This window comes from Gopherus evgoodei, chromosome 7 (assembly GCF_007399415.2).
Source record: "Gopherus evgoodei ecotype Sinaloan lineage chromosome 7, rGopEvg1_v1.p, whole genome shotgun sequence".
Taxonomy (NCBI): Eukaryota; Metazoa; Chordata; order Testudines; family Testudinidae; genus Gopherus; species Gopherus evgoodei.
Window position 1 is genome coordinate 102,072,065 of NC_044328.1, and position 17,624 is coordinate 102,089,688.

The following is a 17,624-nucleotide window of genomic DNA, read 5'->3' on the forward strand; positions in this document are numbered from 1 at the left end:
TCATTTTTGGTTGGACTTAATACAATTTTTTTTTTCAGAATAGACGAACTGAAAATTCTGTTTGCACAGCTGGATAGCCACCTTCCTGGCTATTGCACAATTTTACATCAGAATGAAAGAGAAAACACATGACAAATGGAAGCCGAAATTAGATGAATCACTAATAGAACAGAAAAACAAAGGCTTCACCACAATCAGGAACCTAAACACCACATGCCTCGTAAGTCCCACCACAGTCTGGTGCCAAAATGCAATAATGTGAACAGGTCAGAAGTTACTCAGTCAATTTTATTACTTCCACTAAAGCCTTTGGTTCATCTTATGTTTCACCAAACTATACTGTGAAAATAAATAAATCACTCTTTAATATTCTTTGAATATATTTTTAAATGATAGTTTCTTTCAAACTACAGGCCTCTTTTAATAAAAGAGAATATATTGCATGTACATCTTTACTGAAAGTCTTCATCAGTAAGAGTTGACACATTTTGCTGCTAAAATAGGAATATGTATATTTAGAGAAATGACGACACTGTACTGCAGTCCTTACCTTAGGCCTGATCCTACCCAGTGCTTGTGGGCAGTGCTGCATGTAAAAACACATGGGGAAAAGGAATGAACAGGCTGCTCTGAGGACTGCGATCCTGCATTCTTGAGAGCGCCGATCATGGCCACCCATCTACTTCTGTCAATTGTGGGAATAAAAGCAAAGGTCACAATCATGCTTACCTCCCATCTCCTCAGGCACAGTCATTTTTATACTTGCATCCCACTCTGCTTTCAAGGGTATGTAGGTGCTGGAACTAGGGGTGCTGGAGGTACTGCCACACACGCAGGCTTGAAGTGGTTTCCATTATATACAAGGTTTACTGTTGGGTTCAGTGGCTCTCAGCACCCCCACTATAGAAATTGTTCCAGCACCCCTGCAAGGGTAAGGTTGTGGGTACACAAGGGGCTTGAGATTTATTTCTGTCTGTGGGGAAATGTATGCGGTGGGCTTAATCTGATTTACTACCCACTCATTACCCCTCTCCTACCCACACACAATAGATAAAGCACCACCTTGAACTCTGTGCTGTGCCCAGGCAATAACAAGGGAACACCCCTAAACTGTATAGCAAAAATGGGATTTTCCTATAATCTAAAAAACCCACACTTTCTTTATAGGGCAAAATCCAATATTATTAAGGGCTTGGGTACAGTGTGTGTGCATAGATCAATGAATTATTGTAAATGCAGCTATAAAAAGTACTTGTGGTGACTTATTGTACTAGAAATACAGCAATATGTGCCCATGGATCTCTGATCAGAACAGAATCTGAAAAGGGGACGTTCATTTAAGGAGGGATCAACTTCATCCCCATGGAATAGCGATGAACACCACAGTGTAAGAGGACAATTGCTTTTAATATACATGCATTTTTGCTTGAGAAAACAAACATTCTGGAAACAATCATTTCTGTCTCCAGCACACTACAGCTTTATTTTGTAAGGTGTCTTTCCTGCAAACTATAGCCTTGTAGAGAGCGCCGTTACCGTTCAGCAGAGATAGCCTTACCAAGTTATGTTTGGTTTTGGATTCAGTGCCCATGATAATCTGGACTATGTCACTTGTTAAGTTTTCACAGTTCACTTGTGAAAATTTTAATAGCAAACAAATAATTCTCTTTCCCTTTTGTTTGCTCCATTTCTAGGAATAGGAGGGAGAGAAAACTTTAAAAAACATGCAAATCCCAGTGTTACAAACATGCATACTGCAAAGCAGCATGAAATTTGACAGACCTCACCATTCCTGATAAACACATGGGAACCTATTGTGAACCCGCCTCAGGTTGCCTATATTAACAATAGAAGCACACAGCAAAAATAGTCCAGAGCAGCAGATTCCTTCCTCACTGTCACCCAAATCAATGTTTCCCTCTTTCCTGCTTTGCTGCATAGACCTAGCACCAAAGATGGTGCTCTCTCATTCTCACCTAGTCCCTAAACCCGCACGATCCCCAGCCATCCAGCCTGCACTCTCCTCACCCTCTTTTACTCCCAGGACCCTGAACACTTACTGATACCTTTGGGGTGGAAGGCCTGGAGACTTCCCCTCTACTGCTCCATCAGGCTTGGGAGGATACTAAATAGCTATCCCCTCCTGCAGTGAATTTTGGTGAGGGCTTGTCAGACAAGGGCCTCCCCCTTCTCATCTATGGGCCCTTTGTGTGGGACATAGGCACTCACTAGTCAGCTGGAAGTACTGCTTAACTACATGACTCAGAAGCCCACAGACTGAATTGTTGCATTTGTACCACCCCATGTCTGGGGAGGGGAGAGAGCCTTCTGAGGATACGCCTGGGGGAATTCTGTGCCACTGCACAATGCAGAATTTTGCAGAAATTAATGTTGGGCACACAGAATTTCCAGTCCCTCCCATAGAAATAGGCTGCAGAGATGGTGGCTGCCACTATGGGCTGCTGCATGCCCTGAAGTAAGGAGGTGGCGGCAGCACACAAGAAGCTCCTTCCAAGCCCTGGACCCAGCATCTGGCTGTTTCTCCCTGGGCTCTAGGAGGGTAGGGTCTGTGAGAGTCTGGGCTGGCGGTGGAGGGGTCCCACAGCTGGGCTCTGGGAGAGGAGGGGGGTGAGTGCCTGGGCTGGGGGGAGCCCATGGCTGGGCTCTGTGGGGGAAGGAGAAATGAGTATCTGGGCCAGGGAGGGCCCCACACCTGGGCTCTGGGAGGGGACAGAGAATTTGGAACTGGGTTGTCGTGGGGGTTTCTTTAACTTTCTACTCCTGAGGCAAGTTTCTGTGTGTTTGTATTGTTACAGACATACTTGCTGACAGGTACTGTGAAATAAATTACCAAAATAATTGAAACTGGTGTGATTATATAGTGTTATTTTGACACACAAAATATGCAGAAATTTAAAACATTGTGTGCATCATTTTTAATTTTTTGGTGCAGAATTGCCCCAGGAGCATGAGGAGGCAGTAAGAAGCAGCAGCACATGGTGGTTTTAACAGGCCTAGGTTGGAAGTGAGCGTGGGGTGCTTGTGCCGGAAAAGAGTTAACAAGAGGAATAGGAAGGACGTAGGAGAAAGAAGTGGAGGAGGAAAAGATACTTTACAGCTGAGAACTGAAATGAAATGTGGCCACAAAAACACCTGAAGCCTGTTCTAGAGAGCAAGTCAAACAGAGGAGAAGACTCCAACACTGAGTAGAGTGATTGTGTAGACGAACAAACAGGAGAATGGTGCTAGAAATGGGAGGGAGAGAGAGATTCCTCTTAGCTAAGAATAGTGCTGTGCTGAGCAATATCACTGAAGACCCAATATCTCCTAGAAACAAGATCTTTTGAAAAGATTTAAGAATTGTTGCTTTTAAACATGAATAGATTTTCTCATAGGAAACACAAGTTCCTCATAATCAGAGTGTTATCAACAAGTTAGCAGATTTCACCATGAAAGAAGGCAAGAGGATTTGCTTCTTACAGAGAATGACCCCCCCACCCCCACCCCGGGGAGTGGGAAAAAATAGACAAGAGGAAATCAGAATGACCTTGAGCAAGGGCACACAGCTTAATCAGTAGCCAGTGCGAGCTGAGGTTCTCTGTTTTAAATCTTGCCACATTAGAGAACTTGTAATGGAGGGCTTAGACTGTGCACCCACCAATTTAAAAAAGTGTGAGCATATGTAGAGAGATTAGGATGGAAGAATTTCAAAGAAACACGGTCTGTCTGAATGGGTTTCCCAGTCCTATACCATATACAAAGCACAAAACCCCTTATTTTCTGCATGACAATCTATACTGGCTTCTTTTTAAAACCCACAATTTTTAAACAAAACAAAGGCCACAGAAAAAGAGGTTTCTGAGATGCATATTAATAAATTACTCACTTTTAAAAAATATTCTAAAGGATGAACCAAATTTGGCCGTCATGTATGTTGGTGAAACTTCCATTGTCAGTGCGAGTTGTTGCTCCAGATGGCAGGGTTCATTTGGCCCTCTATATCTTAATCCTTCAGAATATTTTTCATTGAGATGGATTCTAATGAAAGGACAACAAAATATATACCTGAATTTACCAACTTTGCTTTTTATTAAATGACTGTGATGTTCTTCTGGATTTTCCTCACTATATAATAAATAACTGAAAAGGATGCACCATGCCCTTGAAAGTTCAAATTCATAACAGCAAGAACAAACACAATGATGATCACTTTCCCAAAGTCTCTTTAAGTGAGTTATTTTCCCCTATGGGACATGTCAATGTGATCTAATACACCAGAAAAGTAATTATTAGGATATTTATGCTAATTTCCCCACTGCAAGCTAAACACCGGAATTGGAGACATTCAAAACACATTGTGTGATTTGGCAGCACTCCAAAACCCGCCAAGATACTAGTTATGGGATGTCTCTTTTGATTTCTTTGTATCCACGCAGTTTATGCACCTTGATACTCTGAAGACTCAGGAGCTTATTCTTAATGAGTGTAGGCAAAGAAAGAAATATATTCCTGACCCAAGCTGTGAGGGGGTACATCAGCAACTTCTGAAAGTGCAAACTATACGTTTGCTAGTGGCTGAAATAACTCAGTTGAAGCTAGTTGCTCTCTGTTTATTACTCTGTATAAAATACAGTTGCACTTCATGCAAGCAGCTTTCTGCAATAGCCATTTGTCAGGCTTTCAACATGTTAATGTGAACAGAAAAACTATAAAACTTAAATATTTGGCCTGAAGTGAAAACCTGCTTTATTACCAGTGTGCAACGTTGTTAGAATTATTTGTGTTTTAAATCCTATTAACAAGGGCTGTTAAGAAAGATCGTCTCATGTCCATTTGATTTAATTGTGAAATGTTGTACCTCCTTAAATAAAAATCGAGAGGAAGAGCAATCTTCCTGGTGCAAATCTGCCAGCTGTATACTGTATAAACCACATTTAATTCTACAAGCTGAATCATCTTAATAGCTTACTTTGGGCTTAGTCAAAGGAATTGTAGTACTCTGACTCAACTCGCCAACTGCTCTATTCTCAAATAAATAGCTTCTGAGGCAGGCACAAATGTCAGACATTAGGTGCAATTTCAAGGCCAAAAATAAAACAAGTGCCCCTGTGCAGCAGGCACAGAATCCACATTAAGCATTCTGCAGCCCCAGCCCTCAGCATGAAACATGGAGCTTTGTCTGGATTGTTAGGGCACTCTGGTGAGTATACTCAGCGAGTCTCTGCAAATCCTAACATGGGACTAACTTCTTCTTTGACTAACAGTTGTTTTCCTTCAATGAGTTGAGGAGAACTTTGTGTCCTAGTGCCAGACTAGAAAATCCAGCAGAAGCAATTCTCTATGAGATACGAGCTGTCTATCAGAAGAAGCCTCAATCCTATGTTAGCAGTTCAGAGACTCCTTGAGTTAATCAATGAAATTGATTTCCTCTTGGCCTTACAGCTGACCAAACTGCACTCTAGTATCCAAGAAATGAAGCTGGTAAATGGTACTGCCAGAGCAATATAAGGAATGGGTCTGCGTGTCATAGGTGCAACTTTTAAAAAAGCTTTCAGGGCATGAATGAAAGATAAAAGGCTATGTATGGCAGGAAGCTTTATGAAAGACAGATGTTCTCCCAGGCAGGATTTTCTAATTTTAGATTTTTGAAGGGATGCAACATTTTGAAGATTCAACTCTCTGAGCTTGGTCTCCCCAGCTTCAGTCACACAAGAAACCTGTTCTAGCCTTCAGCATCAAATACTTCCCAAACTGAAAAATTCAGTGGATGACTGTGGATGAGGGATAAAATATTTCATAAAATCAGGTGCAACTTAAGAGGAGGTTAGTCAAAACAAAGGGTTTTGGCAGACCTGCTGGTTTTTCTTTTGCAGTAGACAGGAAATATTTATATTTTAACTGAAGTGATCACTAACTGAGCCTGGGCATTTGTCAAGGCTCATCGTGGTCAGGAAAATAATGAGATTTCACACAACCACTGGAATTCATGATGGTTATTTGTGAATCCCAAAAATTCACACATTGTAGTACAAAGATTTATTCATTCAAAACCATGTCCCAGAATTTGTAGTATTCACAGCTTGTTATTCTCATGATTGAAGTGCCTCAGTCATCCAGCCATGGAACAGAATCTACACCATGTGACTAGGCTGAGCAACCACAAAAGACAAATAGCTGAAGGTTGAAACAAAAAGCCAAAAAAGGTAGGTTGAAAATTATTTTTCCAACCAGTTCAGATATCATGAACAAATACAATGTCAGACAATCCAGATCAGGTCATGAATATTTCACTGACTGAAAGAGAGACTATATTTGTAACAGACATTATTAACTAATAGTTTGACCACCGGTAGTACGTACTATTGAATGTGGGAGTAAAGGATGAGGGAGGGATGGCTCCATATACTACCTTTGGTCTGTGGGGCAAATGATAGGCATACATGTAAAATGGATTGTGAAATGGTCTCACTAAATATGAAACACAAAAGTTTCCAAAGTAGTGTTTCTAAATGCGGCCACACTTCCAGGTCCCTACTGGGCTGCGCAGGCACATAAAAGACGTCTATTTATTTTGTTGACTATTCTGTTTTAATATTTATCCAGTACTAAGAGAAAAAGCAATAGAACCGCTGGGTCTCTAGTCAGATCTTTTTGGATATTGTATGTTCACAGCTGAGTAAGCAGTGAAAACATCCTGAAAAATACTATGCATTGGACACTTTACAGGACATCCAGTCAAAATAATATACGTTCCACTTTAACACACGTGCAGTTGAAGCAGCACATTCATCATGTTTCCTCTGTAGATGGGTGAATGACAAAGCTGAGAAAGAAGCTCACAGGTCTCAGTGATGTCAGTGACAAAACTCCCATTGTATTCAATGTGGACAGGGCTTTTTTTAATCCCACATCTCCGTGTGCATGTTTATTTACAGCCTGAGCCATTATGTCCAAAGAGTACAAGGGCGCACCTTAGCTGGCCAGGCATGCCTGCACACAGACCAGTTGTGTGCCCACATGGATTCACACTCATAAATCAGGTGCATGCATAACTATGATAATCTGGCTCCTAGAGTAGCAAATTAGGAAGCAATAATAAATCTTGCCAAGACAAACTTGATTGATTTCAAATTAGCAGGCACTGGGAACTCAAACCAGCACATGCAACTGTATAGGACCCATGGTATCACGGTCACAAAACCTTAGAAGCCCAAAGCATTTTTAACATTTCTTCTTTTTTACCTTCTTCCTAAGACTATTTGGTCCATTTATGATTTTACTATCTATGTAGGGTCAAATTCTGCTTTCATTTATACCCTGCACTTTTCAGTACTAATGCTGTGTGCTAAACAGCCCTCCTTGTCAAAATGGTTGCATGCCTCATTATCGTGAAGAGGTCTGGGTCCAGCACCCATTACAACAATCAAGACCCCGTAGTACTGTCTAGCAACATGGTCTGTGCCAGGGGTAGGCAACCTATGGCATGGATGCCGAAGGTGGCACGCGAGCTGATTTTCAGTGGCACTCAGGCTGCCTGGGTTCAGGGGGGCTCTGCATTTTAATTTAATTTTAAATGAAGCTTCTTAAACATTTTAAAAACCTTATTTACTTTACATACAACAATAGTTTAGTTATATATTATAGACTTACAGAAAGAGACCTTCTAAAAACATTAAAATGTATCACTGGCACGTGAAACCTTAAATCAGAGTGAATAAATGAAGACTCTGCACAGCACTTCTGAAGGGTTGCCAACCCCTGGTCTGTGCTATTTAATGCTAGCACATGGTTCCTCCTTAGGTCCTGAGTTACCCAGATGTAACAGTCATTAAAGGGATTGCTGACTGCACTACTAGTGCAATGCTCTCAGCTGGAGATGAATTAAGATCAGAGTTCCCTAAATTAACATAAATCTAAAATAATTGTTAAAAAATAATAAGCCAAGTCTGAAAAGGAAGTAGCCAGAAATACATAGTACTGGCTGCTGCCATTCAAGCTAAAGAAAACAAAGAACCCAACACAATAATTTCCTCCCTATCCGACAGCACCGTACCAGAACTCTAGACTCAATGGTATGTAATGGTGCTTCATTCTCTTACATTAGATTTCAGATTTAGCAAAAGAAAAGCCAGGAATCTGCAGAAAGTAAAACAATCTAAAAAACCAAGGATACATTTGACTAGATAGAAAATTCAGGGAAAGCAGCATTGCACCAAATGGGAAAGTCCAGAGATAAGTTCAAATGCATCTCTCCCTCCAGTGTTGTAAATGTGATCAAAGAAACTTTTGTGTGTTTATCCCCCTGAGGGAATATTTCCTTTCCTGTTGCTTTCCCGTAAAATGAGACATCTAAAAGAGATCTTTCCATTCCTGCCCAGGTAAGATTCAGCCATCTCAATTTACCCAACTCACAGCTGTGTTATTGCCTGAATCAGTATTGAAGTTCTTAATTCCTGTGGAATTGAAGTGTCAGAGTGTGCTGTGTAATACAAGCAGTATGTTTATGCCCAATAAAAGATCCACAGCCGCAAGTCCCAGACCCTGGTGGGGCTAGAACTAGTGTAGACATTCTGGCTCAAGCCGGAGTCTGGGCCCTGAAACACTAAAAGGAAGTCAAAAAAGTCTTCCCCTTATGTGCCTTATTTATCATCAGCTGTAATTAGCTATAAAGAGACCAGCAATATTCTCGAGAAAACACATGCACACATCAATTTACATATACTTGCACATATGCATTTATCATGCATTGCCACCCCCACCGGGGACCGGATTATAAAGACAAATTAGTGGGTGTAAATGTATTCTGGTAATGAGTGTGTTTTATTTGCTGTCGAGAGTTTTAACCTTCAAGATAACACAGCCTCCCACTATTATGTAAACACTTGAGTGCCGAGTGCAAGTGGGAAATTGACTTGAAACATTTTCAGACTGCCTAAAGGCGGAAAAGAAGATGTTTGAAATGTACCCAGCCAGCAGCTTATCTATCTGCTGCCTCTGACTGTAACATTGTGGAGGTAACCAAAGGGGGAAACAGTGACATTTCTGCTGCATCTAGCCTGCAATTTAAATGCAGCAAAAGGTATTCCAAAGGCAAACCTGATGGCTCTCCCTGTAAAGAGCGTAGAAGCATAGAATATGATTCCTCCTTGTTCACTAAACTCCTGTCACCGAGTGCCAGGAATCAAACTTCTCATTTGCGGAGGATGACCCTGGATGCCCTGCAAGTGATCTCACTAGGACTGAAGGATGAATTTAGATCCTAAACCCAAGCAGACAGAGTTTCTTTTTTGTAATGTATTACTTATCGCAATAGCCTCAACACTCCCCACTAAAGTATGGGATATGGGAACTGAGAAAATGGAATCATATTTTGTCTAGATTATTAAATGTCAAATGTGGATATTACAGCAGTTTGTGCTCAATAGGTTTTTAAAACATATAGCAAATGTACCGTTCTGTAAGATGCTGTGCTACATCTATAATAAACAATAAGCTGCAGACAAAAAAAGAGAGATGGAATTAATTTTTCATTTTAAAACCAGATACAATAGAAAGTGAATGTTCCCCCCAAAAGAGCATGCTTGCTTTTGGCTAATATGATACAATAAAACAGGCAAAAGAGAAAAGCACTAAAATAAGTTCTGCAGGAGTCTTTCATATTCACCACAGTTTCAGTCTGGTTCCAGGTGTCAAAGTTCAAAGCGAATGCGCCTGCATTCCCCCGTCCGAGGTCCACCAAGGGCATCCACTTTAGGCTCCCAGGGGAAATATATTAAAACAATAAAAGAATCTACACACATGCCAATAAGCTTACTAGAGGTCACCCATCAATCTTACAGGCCCTCAGTAGGCCAAAATCCTTCCAGCCCTTCCCAGGAAGGATCGGGTTCCCCTTGGACAGAAGGTCTTGTCCACTTGTTGGATCAGAAAGCAGGCCCTGGGTCAGTTTACACTCAGGATATTTATCCAGAAGTCCTTTCTTTGTCTGTTTGTCTCGGGAGAATCCAGTCTGCACCAGTATATGTGAGCATCTCCAAGGGGTAGTACTTCTCTGGAGGTGTTACAATCTGGAGTACGCCCCTCCGTTCATAGTTCCTGGAGGCTGTGGTCATTCTCCCCCAGGGAATTACATACAATCCCTAGCCTACAATGATACTGAAGCTTAATAGAGTAAGATCTCCCTAAGATATTGCAGGACATAGCCACATCTGTCATATCTCCCACATCTCCACACTAAAGAAGTCGATGCAATAGGGTGCTTGACAAGCATCCTAGGGAACCCACAGGTTTATTTCCTGGATGGCATTTCTGCAATTACCTTTCATAATTTCACATCAACTATTCAGATAATAAACATTCTGCTAGCAAGCCATCATACATCCTTCAAAAGTCTGCACAGAGTCATCGGACAACCAGATTTCTCTCTTTAGAACCTCTGGGGTGGGGCTTCCATGTGCCCAGTATCTGTCACACTGGGCATTCCACTACGGCACATCTGGAGCATGCAAGGAGAAAGAGATTCAGCAGAGAAGCAAACAAAGCAATGAGTCTTGCTCAACAGATCATAGTTTATCTTTTCAGAGGCAACAAAACCGAAGAGATCACTGTGGTGCACCAAAGCGGGTTCCACAGGATGTTTGTATTTCCACCATTTAGGTAAAAAACACAGAATTTACTCAATACAATTTTGCTTCAGTAAGCGTTTTCCAGGAAAGAATTTCTGGGGGGCATTCCCATAGAACACTGTATGCCAGAGGTTCTCAAACTTCAATGCACTGTGACCCCCTCTGACAACAGAGTTACTACATGACCCCAGGGGGAGGGCCAGAGCCTGAGCACTGCCCCCCGGGTGGGGGCAGAGAGAGCCCAAACCTGAGTCCTGCTGCCCGGGGTGGGGGTGGAGCTTGGGTCCCAGCAAGTCTAATGCTTGCCCTGGAGACCCCATTAAAATGGTGTCATGACCCTACAGTTTGAGAACCACTGCTGTATCCTAAAAGGATGGGTGAAGCCTGCACAAAATATTTCCTGCAAAATCTTGTATTTTTCAGATGGTGTTGGAGTAATCCCTTGTACTCACTGTTAGAATCTCCATGCAACAATTTCTCTGCAGGCAGCAGTCTGTTTTTCAGAATCATGATATCCAGTCTGATTTCTCCTCTGGGTTCAACAGCAAATCTTGCATTTAGCCTTGGCCATAATTAAGCTTGTATCCATGAGAGCGCTGTTTAATGATTAAAGTAGCTCAACGGACATCAGAAGAGAAGTGGGTTCTAGTCCCATAGATACTCAGATGGCAGGCACTGAAGTATTATTACTCCATCTGTTTCACTCCATCAGCTTCAGACTTCTTGCCCTCACCTTCAAAAGGCCATCACAACCCTTCCTCTCTACAGTCTGGTCCATGTCACTTCTTCCATTTCCTCTGCTCCACTTGTGCTGCCCGCCTCATCCATTTGTTTGCCAGACTCTCATACAAACCTCTGCACGCATTCAGCCACATGGCCTCCTTACGCATGGCTCCCCCTTTCTGAATGGACCCCTCTCCTCCAAATCTGTCTTTAAAACCCACCTCTACTGTGACATTTATAAGGCCAGAATGATGAGCAAAAGGGGAAGGCTGGCACTTGCTTAGTAATAAAAGGTGGTGCAAATGTTTATTTACATAGAAATATTGCCTATGATGCTGAACCACGTCTTGGCACTATGGAAGTGTAAATAGTAAATGGAGTACAAAATACCTGGTTTATACATTCAGTTTCCCCACTTACCTTAGAGAGTGTGACTCAGAAATGTTGTGAGAAATGGGAACCAATATTAAAAATCTGTTAAGTCTCACTCAGCAATGGTCCCCAAAAGTAGAAAGGCCATGGCACCTCCATTGGCCTAAATTAACCTAACCACAGACCTGCCAAGTGTCATGTGTCTAGTGTGACACTCACACCTCCAGGCCCCCCTCATCCATTCCCATAGCACAGCCTGGATGTCACAGTCAGCAGGGCTCCAGGAAACAGGAGGGAGTTAGCCTGGTGGACACTTGGTGTGCAGTGCCTGCTGAGCAGGTGGGCTTCCCTCTTCTGCCCCCCACTCCCACTGCTGGTCCCCAGCTCAAATGGCATGGATGAGAAGGAAGGAAGGAGTGGCAAGGCACAGGGGAGAAAGGGCTAATGAAAGGAAGGGAGGAGCTGGAGCTAGCAAGATGACAGAACAGGAAGGGCTAGTGAGGGGACAGGATAAGATGGATTGAATCAGGGGACAGGGGCAGTGAGGGGGGGCCAGCACTGGGCCAGGCACTCAACCGAAGTGGGGATAGGGGCTGAATATGGCTGGCTGATTGAGGAGGCGCAGGGGAATCTCCTCAACTGTCCCAAAACTGCCCCAACAACATCCACCTCCAAGATATTCCCTACTGCTGAACAACCTCTACTCCCAGCTACTCCAGGTACCCTCTTCCAACTGGGTAGCAATCCTGAGAGTCCCTCCCACTCCATAGCAAACTTCCTCCCAGGTTCACTTCATGAACTCCCAGGCTGTCTCCCACACAGTAATTGATACGCCTACAAGTTGCCTCTAGTTCCCCGCAAGTCCTTGTTCCCTTTTCTGAGGGGTGCAAAGAATAAGGTCCTTCCTCCCCACAACCACTCTCACTGTTAAGGGGAACTGGGCGAGGGAAATCAATGATTTATCATGGCTGGTCATGTGACATGTCACAAACTGAGCTGTATAAAATTGGCAGCAATGTCTCTCATTCCAAGAGAGACAACATGTGACACAAACAACTGGATTCTCATTCCAGTCCGTCAGATCAGTGCATCCCATCCCTCAAAGAATATTGCACCAGAAGGAGTTAGACAGAGGAGATTCCAATGCCAGGCATCTTTGTTTTTCTTTTAGCTAGTGAATCTGAAAACACAGACAATCGAGAGGTGCTTACATGCCCGACTACATTCATGAGGAAGAATAAATAGAGAGAAATTCTGAAGGTGAAGGCATACATCTTATAACTGACCAAGGAGAACAATCCCCCCAAAGAGCATCAAGATGTGCTTAGCTAATCCCAGCTGCTTGGGACGAAGAAGCTAATGACAAGGTTTCTCTCTCAGAATTTTATCAGCTGTTAACAGTTCCTTAAAACTCATCTCTATTCCCCTACTATCATTTAGATAGTTAGCTGGAAACTTTCCAGTAGTTCCGAGACTGGAATTTCAATTTGCAGCAGATTAAGTTAAAGTGGGAGGAATGGATAAATGAGGACATTTTCTCCTATTGGACAAAAGCAATACCTTTTCTTACTACTGTATATCAGGCTTCATCCTGGTAATAGATATCTGCACGTTAACATTTATCCATTTATTTAAACTCAGGAAATCTTCTCCAGGAGCTCAATGTGATCTATCAACCATTGAGATAGCTGGTTTTCCTATGTTTGTGGTCAGCATTAGATCCGTTCCATTTTTCATCAATATTCATAGATCATAGGATGGAAGGGACTTCGTCAGGTCTTCTACACTCAAGGTAGGACTAAGTATTATCTAGACCATCCCTGACAGGTATTTGTCTCATCTGTTCTTAAAAACCTCCAATGATGGAGATTCACAACCCCCCCACACAATTTATTCCAGTGCTTAAGTTTTTCCTAATGTCCAACCTAAACCTGCCATGCTGCAGTTTAAGCCCATTGCTTCTTGTCCCATCCTCACAGGTTAACGAGAACAATTTATTACAGTGCAGCAATCATTTGTCTTGTCTTTGCTGTAAAACGTGGAATCAGGTTACCATCACACGGTTAAGAATATGTCGTATTAAAGGACTCATTTCCAAATCACTGCAATAAAACGTAATTGGCAGGCAAGGCTGGTTTGAGAATAAAAATGTGTGTGAGGGTTAGACTGAAATACATAGCACAGGGCTTTGGCCACATGCATCCCACTTTAGAGTGCTGGAGGAGAGTATGCAATGAGTGGTCAGTGTTCTGCATGGAGGGACTGAAAAGGAGAAGTATGCTTTTATCCTCTTTCACAACTCAATTCCTCCCAGTTTCTGCTCTTTTCCCTTTCTTCCCCCAACTAGTCTTCTCTTACTCCTCTAACCTCCCCATGTAACAAACAAAAATGTACCCCCACCTACCTTCTCCTTACCCCACCCTCCTCTCAGAGTCACTGATCCCACCTATCTGCTCTCCCTCTGGCTAGCTCCACATTTCAACCTGCATCATCCCTATTAGCTCCTGGCCTCTGGGGGCGGGATGGGGGAGGGGTCAGGAAAAAGAAACAAGGGGAAGTGGGCCATGTCAGGAGGGAGGCTTAGAATGAACAGGAAGTTCTTAAACAAGTGGAGCGTGGACAAGTTGAACTCACCGCAAGAGTCCTGAGCTGCACCATCTTCTGTGCCAGAAACTATCCTTTCCCCTCTGGCATAGCAGCCAGCAAAATATGATGGAAATTGGATGCCACCCAAGAGACATATACCTAGAAATTAGTTTAAGGTATAAAATTAAATGTCAAGTCTCATAATTATTGTCTTTCAAATTTATAGCATTCAGTACCAGGTTGCAGGCAGTATCCAGTCTTCTCTCCTAAAAGGGTACTTATTAAGTGAGGGTAAATGTGGTGATCATTATGTATTATTTGTATAGTACCTAGAGCATGCAAGGGGCTTTTCAGACCCATGAAAGGATATGGACCCTGCCTGAAGGGCATTTACAGTCTCAGTACACCACATACAAATGCATGGAAGCAGTTAGGAGGCAACACACATAAGAACTAGGGCTATCGATTAATTGCAGTTAATTCACACAATTAATTAAAAAAAAGTAATAGCAATTAATCAGTTTTAATCGCACTGTTAAACAGTAGAATACCAACTGAAATGTATTACATATTTTTGATGTTTTTCTACATTTTTAAATATATTTCAATTACAACACAGTATACAAAGTTCATAGAGCTCACTTTATATTATTTTTATTACAAATATTTGCACTGTAAAAATGGCAAACAAAAGAAATATTTTTCAGTTCACCTCATACAAGCACTGTAGTGCAATCTCTTTATCGTGTAAATGCAACTTACAGATGCAGATTTTTTTTGTTACATAACTGCTCTCAAAAACAAACAATGTAAAACTTTAGAGCCTACAAGTCCACTCAGTCCTACTTCTTGTTCAGCCAATTGCTAAGACAAACAAATTTGTTTACACTTACGGGAGACAAGGCTTCCAGCTTCTTATTTACAATGTCACCTGACAGTGAGAACAGGTGTTTACATGGCATTTTTGTAGCTGGCATTGCAAGGTATTTACATGCCAGATATGCTAAATGCTCATATGCCCCTTCATGCTTCAGCCATCAGTCCAGCGGAGATGCTTTCATGCTAATGTTAAAAAAAATGTGTTAATTAAATTTGTGATTGAAAGCCTTGGGGGAGAATTGTTTGTCTCCTGCTCTGTGTTCTACCCGCATTCTGCCATATATTTCATGTTATAGCAGTCTCAAATAATGACCCAGCATGCGTTGTTCATTTTAAGAACACTTTCACTGCAGATTTGACAAAGCACAAAGAAGATACCAATGTGAGATTTCTAAAGATATCTACAGCACTTGATCCAAGGTTTTAGAATCTGAGGTGCCTTCCAAAATCTGAGAGAGATGAGGTGTAGAGCATATTTGCAGAAGTCTTAAAAGAGCAACACTCTGATGCAGAAAGTACAGAACCCAAACCATGAAAAAAGAAAATCAATCTTCTGCTGGTGGCATCTGACTCAGATGATGAAAATAAACATGCGTCGGTCTGCACTGCTTTGGATCGTTTTCAAGCAGAACCAATTATCAGCGTGGATGCAGGACCTCTGGAACACTGATTGAAGCAGGAAGAGACATATGAATCTTTAGTGCATCTGGCACATAAATATCTTGCAACACCGGCTACAACAGTGCCATGTGAACGCCTGTTCTCGCTTTCAGGTGACACTGTAAAAAAGAAGTGGGCAGCATGATCGCCTGCAAATATAAACAAACTTGTTTGTCTGAGCGATTAGGTGAACAAGAAGTAGGACTGAGTGAACTTGTAGGCTATAAAGTTTTACATTGTTTTATTTTTGAATGCAGTTATTTTTTTGTACTTAATTCTACACTTGTAAGTTCTATTTTCATGATAAAGAGATTGCACTACAGTACTTGTATTAGGTGAACTGAAAAATACTATTTCTTTTGTTTTTTACAGTGCAAATATTTATAATAAAAAATATAAAGTGAGCACTGTACACTTTGTAGTGTGTTGTAATTGAAATCAACATATTTGAAAATGTAGAAAATATCCAAAACTATTTAAATAAATGGTATTCTATTATTGTTTAAAAGTGTGATTAATTGAGATTTTTTAAATCGCACGATAAATAGAGATTAATTTTAATTGCTTGACAGCTCTAAGAACACATTCAGATACGGACCAACCTGAAAGGAATCTCAAGTGAAACTTGCTAGCGATCCAAAGGAAAAAAGGGTAGTTTCTGTTGTTTGTGTGCTTCAGGGTAATTTGATTTTCACATGCCTCTGAAACAAAGTTTGTCTGGGACTGAACAAAAATACCAACATACTGCAAGGAAAGCCAGAATAAGGAAGTAGCAATATCACACTAGATTTACTTCCCAATTCCTAGGGCCAAAAAGTGTCCTGACGAAAGCTGCAAAAAGCAAAAACATTTCAGTACAAGACCTAGTGGCTATACAGTTATTTCACTTGCCTCCACCACTTCAAAAACCACAGCAATCGTAGGCAACCAGGCAGAGGGCAAGAGACCAGGACCAGCTCCAGGCACCAGCAGAGCAAGCAGGTGCTTGGGGCTGCACGTCTGGCTCTTTGGTGGCAATTCAGATGCGGGTCCCTACCACTGAATTGCTGCTGAAGGATGGAGCAGCGGCGGTATAGCTCCCGCCGAAGTGCCACTGATCTCAGCTTTTTTTTTTTTCGCCTCTTGGGGGGACAAAAACGCTGGAGTCGGCCCTGCAAGGGACAAAGACAGATGTGCAGCCTTTTGCCTGTTTGCCCACCCACTCCTGTGGCTCGCTTTCCATTTAAGACCATAAACTTTTCTGGCCCGTTCTCTTACTATATGTTTGCATGGTGTGCAGCACAATGGGACCCCAAAGTCAGTCCCTAAATTCACTATTGCAGTACAAATAATGAAATAGAATAATAACGAAACTTCTAGGCTTCTTTTGTAAATGTGGATTTCAGTCCTAAAAAAAAAGGCAGCCAAGGTAAGGCAAGGGACTGTCACAAGATCATGAGCGGGATCTGTAAAATGTTGTAAACACATTTTCTAATTCAAGGAAGCTCAAGTTCACCAGGGTACCAAGGTGCAGCGGGAAGGGCCAAAAGGAATTAATTCAGTTAAGAATCAAAATCTTTTCAGGGTCCCTTCATTCACAGCAGAAGCCAAACAGTTTCACTCTCTTCCCTTGACAGATGGCCGAGCATGCTCAGCATGGTGTTGATTTATAGTGGACATTAGAATACCATGCTCAGCAGCTTGCTAATCTTTAAAAGGCTCTTTAGTGCATCAGCTTTGCCCAGAATTTTTTTTTTCTCCTTGTGAGAAGGAAATATTTTGGCACAGGCTGAAAGGCTG